Genomic DNA, 14,408 nt, shown 5'->3' with positions numbered 1-14,408 from the left:
AGCTGGAAAGCAGACTGGTTTGGTTTTTATGGTGGTGAGAGGATGGTCTTGGGCAGGAGTTGCCTTGTGTGGGCTGAGCCTTTTGAGGTTTGCACTTCACGCTGGGGCCACAGGAAGAAGCACCAAGGCCTTCTTGTCACCTGTCCAGATACGGGGCAGAAGGGGGAAGGGGAGCAGTGGGACTTGAAAGCTATCAGCAATCAGACATCAAAAGTAGATTTAAACTCTTTATAACAGAAGACTTCAGAAATAAGCAGTATCTAAAATGATGGAACTAGACAGGGCGACTGGGTGGGTCAGTTGTTAGGCATCTGCCTTCAGCTCAGGTCATGATCCCAGGGTCCTGGGATCAAGCCCCGCATCAGGCTCCCTGCTCCGGGGAAGCCTGCTTCTCCCTCTGCCACTCCCCCTGCTTGTGTTCCCTCTCTCGCTGTGTCGCTCTCTGTCAAATAAATAAATAGTCTTTAAAATGATGGAACTACAAAGGATCTCCTGGAGGTTCACTGAGCTCTGAGGACTCCAACACTTAAAAAATCAGATTGAGGAGGAAGTACCAGCAAATTAGACTGGATGAGGAGAGAAACTATAGTACAGTATGCCACCAGCTAAGACAAAAACGTTTCAGGCGAGCAGAAGCCGGGGATACCATGTGCCTGCAGCACTGCGGCATGTGGTGGGTGTGTGTACTGGAGAACGTGGGGTGGCAGCGCTGGGGGGAGAGTCAACACTTAGGATACCGCTGAGGAGGTGAGCAGGATAGGGGAGAGATGGGTCCATTAGTTTGCATCATGGCCTTCTGATCAGTGAATTTATAGAGACAGAAGCCAGATTAGAGAAGACTGGGGAATGAATGTGAAGTGGGAAGTGGAGAAGGCAAATTTAGAAAGTTTTCTCAGGAAATTGCTAAATGAAGAGCAAAGAAATGAGCAGTAATTAGAAGGAGGGAGATGTTGGATCAAGGGGAACTTTTTTTTTTTTAAGTTCGAGAGTGCTCAGAGCATGGTTATAAACCGATGTGAACAACCGAGTGATGATGCCAGGGAGAACGAGGAGCATGGCTGTAGAGAGAGACCTGGCAAAGAGGGGAGGAGAGGGGGTCAGAGCCCAAGTGAACAGCTCCACTTTATAGGAGCAGAGACACGCTTCTTCCGTCAGAAGAGGGAGGAGGACAGAAAACGGGGCTGTTTGTGTAGGTGAGTTTATGAACTGGTTGGTGATGACAGGAGCGAGCTCCTTGCTAATTGCTGTTTTCCCAGCTATAGATGAGATGAGGTCCTCTGCCAGGAGTTGTGCGGAAGGGGCAGTGGTGTGATGAGACAGGAGGAGATATGAAGTAATTGCTCAGAAAGTTGTGGAGCAAATCGCCCAGCAAGCATAGGAGGGCCTGAGGCAGTGCCGGGCCCATTTGAGGCTTATGGTCATGAAATCAGAGCCAGAGCAGGCAGCTCCGGGGTCTGATGTTCTCACCAGTGTCGGCTGTGTGGGCGCTGGTGAAGAGAAGGTAGAGATGGGTTCACGGGGTGGGGGTTTCACGAGGCAAGCACTACAGCACTTTGGGGTGGGGGTGGCAAGCAGGGAGCTGAGGGTGCTTGCAAAGGAGTGATCATTTAAGCTTGGCAAGGTAGTTATTAAACACGTGACCTGCTTACAGTAAATGTAAAGCATACATTTCTAGATCTGCCTACCTCTGTCTTTCTATATTATGTGAGTATAGGTATATTTTAGTGCTATTGTTTGAATCATTTGTATGGCTCTTTTTAGTTCAGGCTTATTTTCTAAAGCCTTTTGATTTTGGTTTTTGGAAAACCAACTGTATTATCCCCCCTGGAATTAATGAGTGAGCAAGCAAGAGGTTCTGTAAGCAAAAGTAAAAGTTGCAGACTTTGTTATGATTGGACCTGTGTTTGGAAATTCTGTGAATTGTGTTATGTCAGCATCCTGCTCATGGAATAGGCTATGTAAACAATGGGTGTTGCGCGGTTCTATGAATGAGCAGCCTTCCTTCTCGCTTACACACTTAACCACTGCAATTCTCCAGATTTCTGAGTGTTTATTTCATAGTAAAAAGGGCTCTAAAAATACCAGGCCAGTTAGGTTTTTATTGTAGATCATTTCATTTAAACTGCAATGGGACATATAAAGTTTTAAAAAAAAAATTGAAGGCAGGATTTTGAAGGAAAATCTACATAAGTCTGTAGGAATTTGTTTTGGCTGTGGATGTGAAAGTGCAAAAGAGATGTGAATAACTTTGTTTCGTCTTTTAAGTGAGAGCAATTGGTACATTTAATTGATGTACAAAGGATTTGAATAATAGCACACCAGAATGTCCAAATACTATGCCAGGCTGAAAATATTCCATATACCGAATTTTAAAGTAAAAGAAATTCTCCTTTTGAAGTTGATTTTCAACATATTCATAACTTCTTATCTGCAATATTATTTTTTAAAATTGTGAAGGCATGTCAGATGATAACTTTGAGTGTTCAGAGTGAAATGAGAAAAGGATTAGAATGGATTAAGCTTTAGGACAAGAGACAAGGAGCACAAGTCGTATAGGGGAAGATTATTAGTTGGGGTATGCGAGCTGGACTGAAAAACATGAGACAGCAGAGCACTGCAGGGAGTAGAAGTTAGTAGGAAACAAAGAGATAATCTGTAGAGAAAACAGACCCAAACACTTGATTGTTTCAGCCTGCCAAGTAACAACAATTTTAGGGATATAAGTTGTATTGATTACGAAGATTTAAAAGTATGGATAGGAGTAATAAGTACAAAGAAAACTAACGTTTTGCCTTTCACTGGGTGGGAATTTCTGCCTTCCGGGAACCCTGACCTTCTTCATTGGGCCTGTGGACTTCCTTGACAGTGTCCTCTCCCCAGAAGCAAAGACAGCTGGGGTGGGAAGGAGGGTGTTTTGAAAATGAAGTCATGATAGGAGGGAGGCAGGGGCAAGAGCCAACGAGAGTTTTTTAGGAGAGGACTGCATGAACAACACCAGCTTGTATGCATCCTGAAGCTATGGCCACAGTGACACCACTTGCTTTCCTGAGGAGTGCATCTCGTGTCTCTAACTTGGGGACATTGCAAATATTTAAGTTTGCTATAAGAGATTGTTAATGTTTGATTTGTAGGCAAACAGATTATGAGACAGAATGCACCAAAGACCTCTCTGTCTCTTCCTAATAAGGGTACCTTCTAGACATTTGGCCTGTCTCAGAGAAATTGAGTCAGTCCTGGCACTGAACCATGAGAATTAACATTTATTTAGCACCTACTGTGAGCCAGATCTCTAGCTGGGTGATTTTCGTACAAGGTTTCTTTCAGTCCTCCTAACCTTGAGAAGTATTGTTTTCTCCATTTCAGAGATAATTTAGAAACTGAAGCTTACTGACAGTGATATTTTACACTGAGCAAGAGTTGCCAGTTGAACCTAGGTATGTCTGACTCCCAAATCCTAGGATGTTTCCACTCCAGAGTATTCTCATTCAGCTCCTCAAGGAATCTTGCTACAGCTACACAGGATGGTCTAAAGCTTGCTTGGATGGTTGTTACAGTAGATTTTGGACCAGAGAAGGATTAATTCTAGCAAAGGTAGGGAAGTGATAGGATGACTTGGGCTTCTCTCTTTGTCTTGATTTATTCCCCAGTGCATGGGAGATAAATATACATTGTGTGCAGGTTGTGGGCAGGTGCTAGGATGGTGGTCCTTAAATTTCACAGTGCAGTGTGCTGGGTGATGGTCCTGCTGGAAAAGCTCCATACCCAGAGGTTTTGGTTCAGTGGAATGTCTGCATGGTAATGAGAACCCAGATGATTCTGATTGAGGTGTGTGTCTCCACATCACACCAGGAGAAACACTGAGGTAGATCACCCTGTTTTTCCTGGCTCTTCCTTGGTCTCTTCATCCGTTTCTTATCTGATTATGAGATGATAAGCCTAGAGGTGGTGGGCCCACTGTCAGATAAGTGTACACAAAACTGGGCATTGTGATGATTTAGAGGGCAGGAGGTGGACCTTGACCATGAAAATGAAGAGAGAGAAGGCTAAAGTTACCCCAAACCCAGGAGCTGGGTTACTTGGCTGTGTATTCTATTACCTCCTTACTCAAACTGAGATTGAGCAGAGCAGCTACCGATGATCAGGGATGTGCTGTGAACCAACACTCCCATGCGTGTGCCTCACTTAATTTTGTAACAAACATATAAAATCAATTTTATCATCTACATTTTATAGAAATGGGAACTGGGGAAGCCTGACACTGTTTAAAAAAAATTATCCCAAGATCATATAGCTAGAATCAAAGTCTGTTTAATTTTAAAATCCCACAACCTTTTTCTTTCCTTCATTTTTTATAAATTACACAAATAATACATCAATATAGTCTCACAGACAAAAACATCAAACAGTCCAAACATTGGAGACTTCTCCCAATCCCATACCCCTCCACAGAAATAATCTCTGGTATCAACAGACTGTACAGATAGTCCCTGACTTTTGATGGTTCAACTGACAATTTTTTGACTTTACGATGGTACAGAAGTGATACACATTCATTCGAATTCGAATTTTGATCTCTTCCAAGGCTAACAATATGCGGTATGATCCTCTCACCTGATGCTGAGCTGCCACAGCTCCCATCAGCCAGCAATCATGAGGGTGAACGACCGTTAACACTGACAACCGTTCTCGACCCACACGACCATTTGCTTTTTCACTTTCAGTGCAGCATTCCATAAATTACCTGACGTAGTCAATTCTTGATTATAAAATAGGCTTTGGGTTAGGTGATTTTGTAAGTGTTCCGAACACAGTGAAGGTCCTGGCTAAGCTATGATGTTGGGTAGCTTAGGGGTATTAAATGCACTTTCAACTTATGATATTTTCAGCTTATGATATGCTTATTGGGACATAATCCTATCATAAGTAGTGGAAGATCCATAGAGCCTTCTAGTCTTTGTATTTATATATGAAAATATCTTAATTTTTTTGTGTTTCTGTTCATATAAAGGTAATAACTCTGCATGTATTATTCTGTAACTTACTTTCTCACGTAATACTAAGTCCTGTAGTTATTTCCATATCAATTAGAAAGCCTTCTTTATATAGCCAGGACTCATCTTTATACCAGAAACAGCAGGAATATGCACAAACTATAATCCAAACCAACTTTAAAAAGCAGGCGTGTGTTTAAACCAGAGCTGCTTAGCTGGGACTGTTTTGCTCTTGAGGGGATTTGGCAATGTCTGGAGAGATTTTTGGTTGTTACAACTTGGAGGGGGGTTGCTACTGGCATGTAGTCGGTAGAGGCCAGGAATGCACAGGACAGGCCCCAACATAGAATTATCAGGCCCAAAATGTCAATAGTGCAGAGACTGAGAAAAACCTCCTCATCTTAAGGGATTTCAGCAGCCTCCTGAAGGGCTTGATCGATATACATAGTTTCTCAGCATTAACCTTTAATTAAGAGTGCTGAGTAATAAGTCAATTAGTTTTAAATGGTTGGATTTCAAGTTTTCTGAGGAAGAAAACAATTATACTCTAGCCTCTTCCCTGATTTGCAATCATATTTGAACTTTTATACCTCACAGTGTGTGGTTTATGAAAACGGCAAAATAATCAGTGACTAATTATTGAATCTTGCATCCCAGTTTCTTGAACCATGCTTCCCCACCTAATAGGGAAGGGTGTTTCTCAACACATGTTTTATATGGTTAGTTTTCCTTCAGTAGTAAATTGCTCACTGAATTAAACTTTGTCCACTTTGGCTAGAGTAGATACTGATTCTATAAAATTAGAAATCATTTAGCAGTTTCAACTATTGAAATACAATAGTTTCAACAATTGAAATAAAAGGAACTGTGGTAATTGCACATCTATTAGATTGAACCTGCCATGCCCAAATAAGACTAATAAGCGAGACTGTTGGAAAAAAACTGTCGGGTTCCAGATTGGGAATTGGCATTATTTAGGTTAATTTATTTAGACTGCTCTTTTATGTTGAAGGAGATAATGTATAAGTTCTAAGCTTAGGCTGTTTTTATCCTTTAAAAAGTCTATTTATTACCCCTTTGCTAAAGTATGCATAATCACAAATATTTGCAATGAAAATAATGAGGGGTTTTTTCCCCCTCAAAATGATTTTAAATTAATAAACATGTCTGATTTTTAAGAGGAACATACTAGAAATAAAACCATATCTTTAATTTAGGACTCATTTCTTCTTGATTTGGATTGCAGATTTTTCTAGTACCTGGTGGTATGCCAGTTACATTTTGAAATATTTTTTAATTCTTAATTTATAGAAATAACAAAAAATACTATCGAAACTTAGAAAATGTTTTTAATTTACAGAATTCTAAATAACTTTCCAAGCAATTTATATCTTAGTTGTTTTATAGTTTTATGAAGAGCAATGGGTATGCATTATAACATGAAAACAGTCTTCCTTATAATTTTAGATATTAAGGATTTTAAATTTTAGAAGAGTTAGCAGTGAAACTACATCACTGTAATATTTTTTTTCCTGAGAAGTCTCAGTATTATGGGTGCTTCAGACTAACAGGCACAGAATAATTGTGATGGTGTAAAATATTTAATTCTCTTTATCCCACTTTGTCTCTTAGAACCTTCACCCAGAAGTAATTTGCAGAGTTTGTAGTTCTGCCCCTTGTGTCTGTATCCCTGACCAGCACCTTGTTTAGTGTGCCTGCTTTTGAACTTCAGAGAAGTGGAGTCATACTGTGTATTTATTTCTATAATTTTATTCTTTTCCTTAACATGTGCTGTGCTTGCTTTTCTATGTAAGTTTTAGAAAAGCTTCTGAAATTCCACCAAAAAAACCTATTTAGAATTATTAATGGTACTACATTGAGTCTCTATGACAAAGAATTTACATCTTTATGACACTGAGTTTTTCTTGCTGAAGCCATGGTGTATCTCTCCCTTTAGGCAGGTCTTTAATAGATGTCTTAAAGTTTTGTGACATTTATCTTCTTTGTTGTTCTGTTGTGTAGTGTCATGCGCAGGGCACTGCTGGTCCATTTTACTTTATAGAGGGCAATTTTTCTTTTTCACTGAAGTAATATATTTAGTCACCGCTTATATGTTGGTCTGTATTCTAGATTGTGTTTGTTGTCAGGGGAAATAATGATTTAAGATTGTGTTATTAAGAAAATTAGCCAGTTTTCACTATGATATCTAATTTAGGAAAATATAAATCACTTGCAGGGATTTAATTAATTGAAAATTTTAGTATTAAATGTAACAAACAGGATAATAACATAAATGTTTTACTAGACATTTATATAAAATGCCATGGGAATATAAAAAAAGAAGTGACTAATTCAGTATTTGGGCACAGGTATTTTATATGGTAAATGAACGTGCCAAGTATTCAAAATGACATCAGTTCTATTGGCCAACAACTGAATAGACCGGATGCTTTTGTAAAAGCTTGAGAGAAGAGAAGATTAATTATGTTGTGCTGTACCTCGAGAACTAAGTTTTTTAGTCAAAAATGGATAAATTGGATTGAATTAGCAGAAGCTTTGTTTTGCAATTCAGGTTTGCAGGAAAAAAAGTGTTGGGTTTTTTTTAAGATTTTATTTATTTATTTGACAGAGAGAGAGAGAGCACAAGTAGGCAGAGTGGCAGGCAGAGGAAGAGGGAGAAGCAGCTCCCCACTGGGCAGGGAGCATGATGCGGGGCTCGATCCCAGGACTCTGGGATCATGACCTGAGCCGAAGGCAGCCGCTTAACTGACTGAGCCACCCAGGCGCCCCTACAGGAAAAAAAGTTTTAAAAATGTGTAGCTGTCCATTACAGTTTTTATTTAAGGATAGTCAAGACAGATTTTTGATTTTCTAGTGCCCTTTTAGCAAAGATGGTCCTTGCTGCTGCTTCTCCTGTCCCTTCTGCGTGCTCTCATACCGTGGTACTCTTAGATTGTCACAAATTTAGTAGCACCAAAGCAGCATATTATTCAGTGAAACTACATTCACATTGGTGTGCCAGGTTCCAGTCAGTGTTACCAAATTAAGTAAACCCCTTTGAAGTAAAAGCACATAAGCAATGTCATGTTTTTTCCATTATTCTGTGGGTATTTTATGGGCTGAAACTTAGGAAAGCAAATTGTGAAAAGGAAAATTCATCATTTTATACTGTAATGAGGTTACAGAGGAATCCTGCAGTAATTATATTGTTCAGTAACTATAAATGAGCAATCCATTCTATTTATTTTTATTCGGCTAGTGTTTATTGAATGCCTAGTGTATGCAAAGTGGAGGGCTAGTCAACAGTTGCTCTAGGGAGTATAAAGATGGGAAGACCGTCCCTTTCCTGGGGAGCCTACAGGCTAATGAGTAGAAGAGGAAAAAGATAACTTCACTGTAAGGCAGAACTTGGTAGGCACTGTCAAAGAAATACAGATAGGATGCTGTGGAGATTTCAGGAGAATCTGATCTCATCCTGTAAGGAACTGGATCAGGAGTCTTGGAGAAAGATGGATTTTGAAAGACATGTGTAATTCTGGCAGCTAGAAATGTGTGGAGGTTGTGGGTTTTCTTAGGAGAAAGAAATCGTAGGGAGGTGGGAATGTGGTGACCAGCAGGGAGTTTGACGCAGCCAAATTGCTGGGATCAAAGAGAAAGACCAGGAGAAATAAGATTGACCAGGTGGGCTGTGCTTAGGCATCCAGCAAAGGCTGGGAGCAGGAGGAGTGACAGGAGCATTTCCCGGGTGTTTCTGCCCTGCCTACTCTAGCCTCTTTCCCTCCGCTTCTCTCTGCTTCTTCCCTAATGGTTTTGTGTGTCTGTCGCATCACACAGCCTCTCTTTCTCTCTTTCCCTGCCTCCTTCCCCTCACTCTTTCTGTCTGTACCAAGCTGTCAGAATCAGCTCAGAAGTCATCATCTCTGGGAGCATTCTGAAACCCTACAGTTGGAATTAATCATTATTTCCTCTGTTCCCACAGTGATTGTCTTACCCCCTCGTTGTAGCACTCACTGCATTCTGTCTTATATTATGGCTGTTTCCATCTCGATCTCCCTTCCTTGGGCCATAGGGTCTTCTTATCCCAATACCTTAGTAGCATGGTTTGAATATAGATCACATTCAGTGTGTTTGTTGAATGAATAAGGGATCCTTGTTTATAAACAGTTTTTATTTATATTATGTATAAAGAACTAGATGCAGTAGAGACCAAAGTGATGGAAATTCTAAAAGACTTTAATGATCAGATGAAGAAATTGTTTGGAGAAGCATGAAATATGTGCTCTGTCTCAGTTCAAGAAGATTGACCACAGTTTGGCTCTCCTAGCCTGAGCAGAAACCACAGTCCTTCTTCCACAACCCAACCCTGTGCCAAACCACAGCCTCATTGCTCCAACTTTCCTAACCCGCCTGTGAATGTGCTGCCTGTTACGAGATGGAGCAGATACAGTGAGGTGAGGACAGAAAAGACACCTGAAAGCAAGGGCAGTGGATTTTCCTCTGATTTATTTAAAACTTATCTCCTTATGAAACTTCACCTTCATGGTATAAGCAGTTTTAAAATGGCTTTTCAAACTCTAACAGTGTTCTTAAAACTCCTGCAGGAATAAAAATTGGGCTTCAAATGTTTTGTACACCGCTGTGTTCATTCCTACACCTTCCACCCTCGAAGAATTTTAGATCACGAGTCAGGGGGATATATTTGCACATTTTCTTTATGCCCTTCAAGTTAGAACCTGTGTGTTTACATACACATCCTTTTGTGGATACTGATTCCTATATTCAGACACCCAGTTCTTCATCAGTTCATTAGAAAATGAGAGGATTGAAATAGAGGATTTCCAAGATTGCTTTCTCAGCATTTACAAAATAATCAATTATCATATGACAGTAGGAATGAATTTTTGTCCAAGGGCCAGATGCTCACAGAATCTTTAATGGTTTTCTGTTTGGACTGTTAGCCACTAGGTGGCAGTAAAAAAAATTCTTAGCAAGGTCTAGTTTGAGGTGTCTATTCTGAAGTTACGTAACCATAGCCAGGCCTCAGTATGCTGTTTCTTAGGACCTGTGATTATTTTACCAGGGATAAAACTCTTGTGGCCCTCCATAGCAATTCTTACTAGAGAATTATGGGGGGAAAAGAGACATAAGTTAAAGCATGTAATTTTATTTTACAAAACATTTTTTGTGATAAAACGTAAGCCATAAAGGTTCTTATGCTGAGGACCAATCAGAATTGCATTGTTATGATAAAAAACTATTCCAGCTGCTTTGTGCAGAGTGGATATAGGGAGGTTCCTTATAAGTTTTGGCCATAGAGTAAGTAACCAGCTTTGGTAATTGTGGAAATTTTGGAAATACAGGTAGTTGAAAGAAGAAATTTTAAATCACTGCTAGAAAAAAAAAAATCTGTGTTAACTATTTGGTATATTTCTTCTCAGCATTGTTTTTCCATACAAAATTAAAATCACATTGAACATACAGTTTGACACTTTGCTTTTTAAGTAAATGTTACATAGTCTTTTCCTATGTCATTAAATATCTGTTTCAACATAATTCACACTGTTGCATAAACCATGATGAATTCAACCAATCCAGTGTTGTATGGGGTCCTTGGGTTCCTTCTTAGTTTTTCACTATTATAAGTAATGCTGCTCTGAACCTAAAACTTTCATTAAGATATATTCTTGGAAATTAAATTACTGGGTAAAAGGATATGAACTGTAATGCTTTGGCTACATATCATCAAGTGATTTCCCAGAAAGGCTTTACAAATTTGTGCTCCCAATAGGGACAGAGTGCCCCTCTCACCACATCCTTGCCAACACTGAGTAGTATAGTATGGGGTTTTTCTTTGTTTGTTTTTGTTTTTTAAACAGGTAGGAGGTGGGATGGGGAACTAATATTTATAGCATTTGATTTTTTAAAAATCATTTTCTAACCATATCATTTTAGGAATTTAGTCTAGGACAGGTCTGCCAATTAAGTTGTTTTCATTTTTCCAAGACCTTAAATATTAGAGTAAGCTTGCATAAAGCAGGCATTATGAATACTATCTAGGGAACTGTTTATTACTCAGGAATTATTTACAATCCCTAGTCATACCCTCTGAATCTATTGAGTGTCCTAAAATTTTTTTTTTTCTTTTTCTTTTCTTTCTTTTTTAAACTTATCATTGGCTCAGCTACCAAAGTAACTCATACACTTTTAAGAAGCAAGCCTCCATGCATTGGTTCAAGGACCAGGATGTGAGTGCTTCTGGGAGGCACTGGATTTATAGGGGAAAGACTTGGCATGGTTTTCCGTAAGATCTACAATCTTAACTGATCCCTAACTGTTACAGCCTTGAAATTGGTTTCCTTCTACTGTACATACACTGTATGACTTTTTATACCAACTAAGCTTGTAGTACTTTGTGCTTTAATTTTTTAAGGGTCAATCATGTGAATTATACTGACAGTAGCCACCTGTTTATAGGTGGTTTAAGTGAAACTTGCTTAATTGAATTTTATTAAAAACTTGATTTATGGGCTTTTAAGTGAGACGCCATACTTAGAGAACTTAGCACAGTATTTCACACATGGAAAGCACTCATAAATTTTAGTTGTCTTAATTGTCGGAATTCCCTCAAGAAGTGACATTTAACCAGGTCTGGAGGAACCCTCGTGGCAGAGGGGCTGGAACATCCTGAAGTCCTGAGGAGCCAACGAGCCTGTAGCCCTTTGTGGCTCCAAACAAGCCAGTGAGCGAAAGTCAGCCCTAGGCGGGGGCTTAGCTTTGAGAAGAAGTTTAGGCTTCACTGGGAGAGCAGTTGAGAGCCGGAAAGGGTCATAAGCTGAGGACGAATCATATTTGATTGTTATGTTAAAAAACGATTCCATCCACCTGTGGAGAGTGGGTACAGGGAAGTTCCTTACGAGGTTTGGCCATAAAGTAAATAACCAGCCTTGGGCACATTACTTAAGCTAAGTGTGTCTTAGTTTCCTCATCTCCAACACAGATTTAGTAATAGTAGTAGTACTCACACCATAAACTCTGAGTTGTTATTTATTTGTCATGTCCTCAGAACAGCTTCTAGTGCTTTAGATGTTGGTTAAATTTAGAATGCTGAAAGTTAAGCACTTCCAGTACTACCCTCCCTCCAAACAGCTGACCTCCACCATGGAAAACCCAGACTGGCCCTGACTCTGAGTCCTTGGCCGAGCCTAGTTTCCAAACCAAGCCCAGCTTCCTCGGAACCTCCCCGTGTCTGGTCTGGGGTGGCTGCCTCCACATGGATGTGGCATATGCTGGCCAGGCCCGGCTGGCCTTCCTTCCCTAGAGCACTTGCATGGCACTTCACACAGTGGGTCAGGCCGCAGTTAGCCACTTACACCGTGTGGGCTTCCTGCTGGGGTGAACTACACAGAACTCGCCAGTACCCACCGATCCTCAAAGTATGGCACACTGGAGGTAACTTACCTCCCCGGCGTTGCCAACCTGACCATGACTGCTTACTCTCACCCACATGGCGCTTGGTGTTTGAAACCAACTGGGCTGTCCTCAGCTCCTGTTTGCCTTCTGTATTTATAAAGGACAGCTTTGAACTGAAAGAGAAAAAAAGGCAAATAATATGCAAATTCCATCCAGCCTTTTCTTCTTCACTCTAGTAAGGAGCCTCTTAAGTATTTTATACCTTATAAAAAGTTTACTTTAACCCTATAAATCTCTGTTTTTCTCCCTCCTCAGTAACTTACTTTTGTAAAGTCATGTGATACATGTTGCTGGGTTTTTAAAAAATCATCAATATTTTTTGCTTAGTAGTTAGTAATGTTTCAAAGCTACTTTCTTAACTTGCTATGAATTTTTCCAGTTTGAAAATAGTAAATGGGATCACATGCAGGGACAGCAGTTTTCAACCTGCATGACTTAGTAGTGTTGCCTGGAGTCCTGTTTTGAGGATCAGGAGGCAAATCTGAGCTCGCAGGGAGAAAGTATCATGATCTACAAGAAAGGGTGCACACCAGATCCAGGGTAGAATTCTCCCTGGGAGGAAGGACGGCTGTAGAACTGGTCGGGGAAGGGAGAGATGGCACAGAAGGCCTCCTCAGTGTTTCTAATGCTTGTTAAATGTGGTGATGGGTGAAATTTGTCATATTATTTTATATCTTTTTGAATATGTGAAACAGTTCATGATAAAATTGAAATGATGCCATCGACCCTGGGCATTACTGCTAAGTTTGTTGTCCTGGTCTGGAGGGGCCTACCCTTGACTGAGGTAACACAGCCCCTTCCCTAGATTCAGTGGTCCTCCAAGTATTTGTATCTGGACTCATACACTTAGATGCACATACACGAGTTTATTTTATCTCATAATATGTACTTACAAAATGCAATACAGAACTTAAAAAAGAAAAAAGAATAAAAAGGTATATTCCCTGTAAATATACTGAAAACCACAGGGTTGTACACTTTAAAGAGTAAATTTTATAGTATATGAATTATATCTTAATAAAGCTGCTGTTGAAAAATAAAATGTTTCCAAATAGAATACTTTTTCAAAAAGTAAGTATTTTTTTTTTCTGATTTTAATAGTAGTACACATACACACATAGGAAACTGGAAAATGTACTAAAGTAGAAAAAAATATATATACCCATAATAGCACCACCCCAGAGACTGTTAACATTTGGTGATAGTTTCTTCCATTATTTTTTCATTTCCATGTATGGATTATTTTTATATTGATGAGATTGTTTCTGAGTATTAAAATTTGCATCTTCCTTTCTTCATTTAACATTGTAATACAACCATTTAAAATGCTCTCATAAATTCTTTATAAACATTTTAATGGTTTACAGTGGGCCAATGTATGAGGGTATTATAAATTAATCAGTTCCTGCTGTTAGCATTTTTCACTATGAGAAATACCATTGTAGTGAACATCTTTGATTATAATCCCCATCATCATATTCGGATTTATTTCCATAAACGTGTGCCAGATACATTAGAAGTTATGAAATCTTTTAAAAACCTTTAATATGTATGTCCAAGTTGCTCTTTATAAGGCAGGCCTCTACTACCCTATAAGGCACCTTTGTTCAGGTTATAAACCTCTGGGCAGATATAGCCCTGGCAGTCTGAGCTTGGGGTGGGAAATGGGCTGTGTTACACCCACTCACACCCCCTGGGGGTGTCTCAGTGTGGTTCACAGCAGCAGGATGTATGGATACCCATTTATATTTTAATAGCTCACATAGAGTACCTGTTTCAGAGAACCCAGATTAGCATTTGGTATTTAGGTCTGTAAAATCTTTAATTCATTAAGTGAAAAACGGTATGTTGATGTTTAAATTTACCCTTTGGTTTTATGAGTGTGAACATTTATTGGTGTGTTTCTTATGCATTTGTATTTTCTTTTATGAATTATCTGTTCATACT

At 39.5% G+C, this 14,408-nt stretch overlaps 1 protein-coding gene across 13 annotated transcripts in view; it reads left to right on the top strand.

The window, feature by feature from the left end:
• The window catches only part of FANCC (FA complementation group C), a 284,485-nt gene that overhangs the window by 175,927 nt on the left and 94,150 nt on the right, over positions 1–14,408 (top strand). The window lies entirely within an intron of this gene.

Source organism: Mirounga angustirostris, unplaced genomic scaffold, assembly GCF_029215605.1.
Source record: "Mirounga angustirostris isolate CCGP_5_RB_7025 unplaced genomic scaffold, mMirAng1.0.hap1 SCAF_15, whole genome shotgun sequence".
Taxonomy (NCBI): Eukaryota; Metazoa; Chordata; class Mammalia; order Carnivora; family Phocidae; genus Mirounga; species Mirounga angustirostris.
This window is presented reverse-complemented; position numbering and strand designations above follow the sequence as displayed.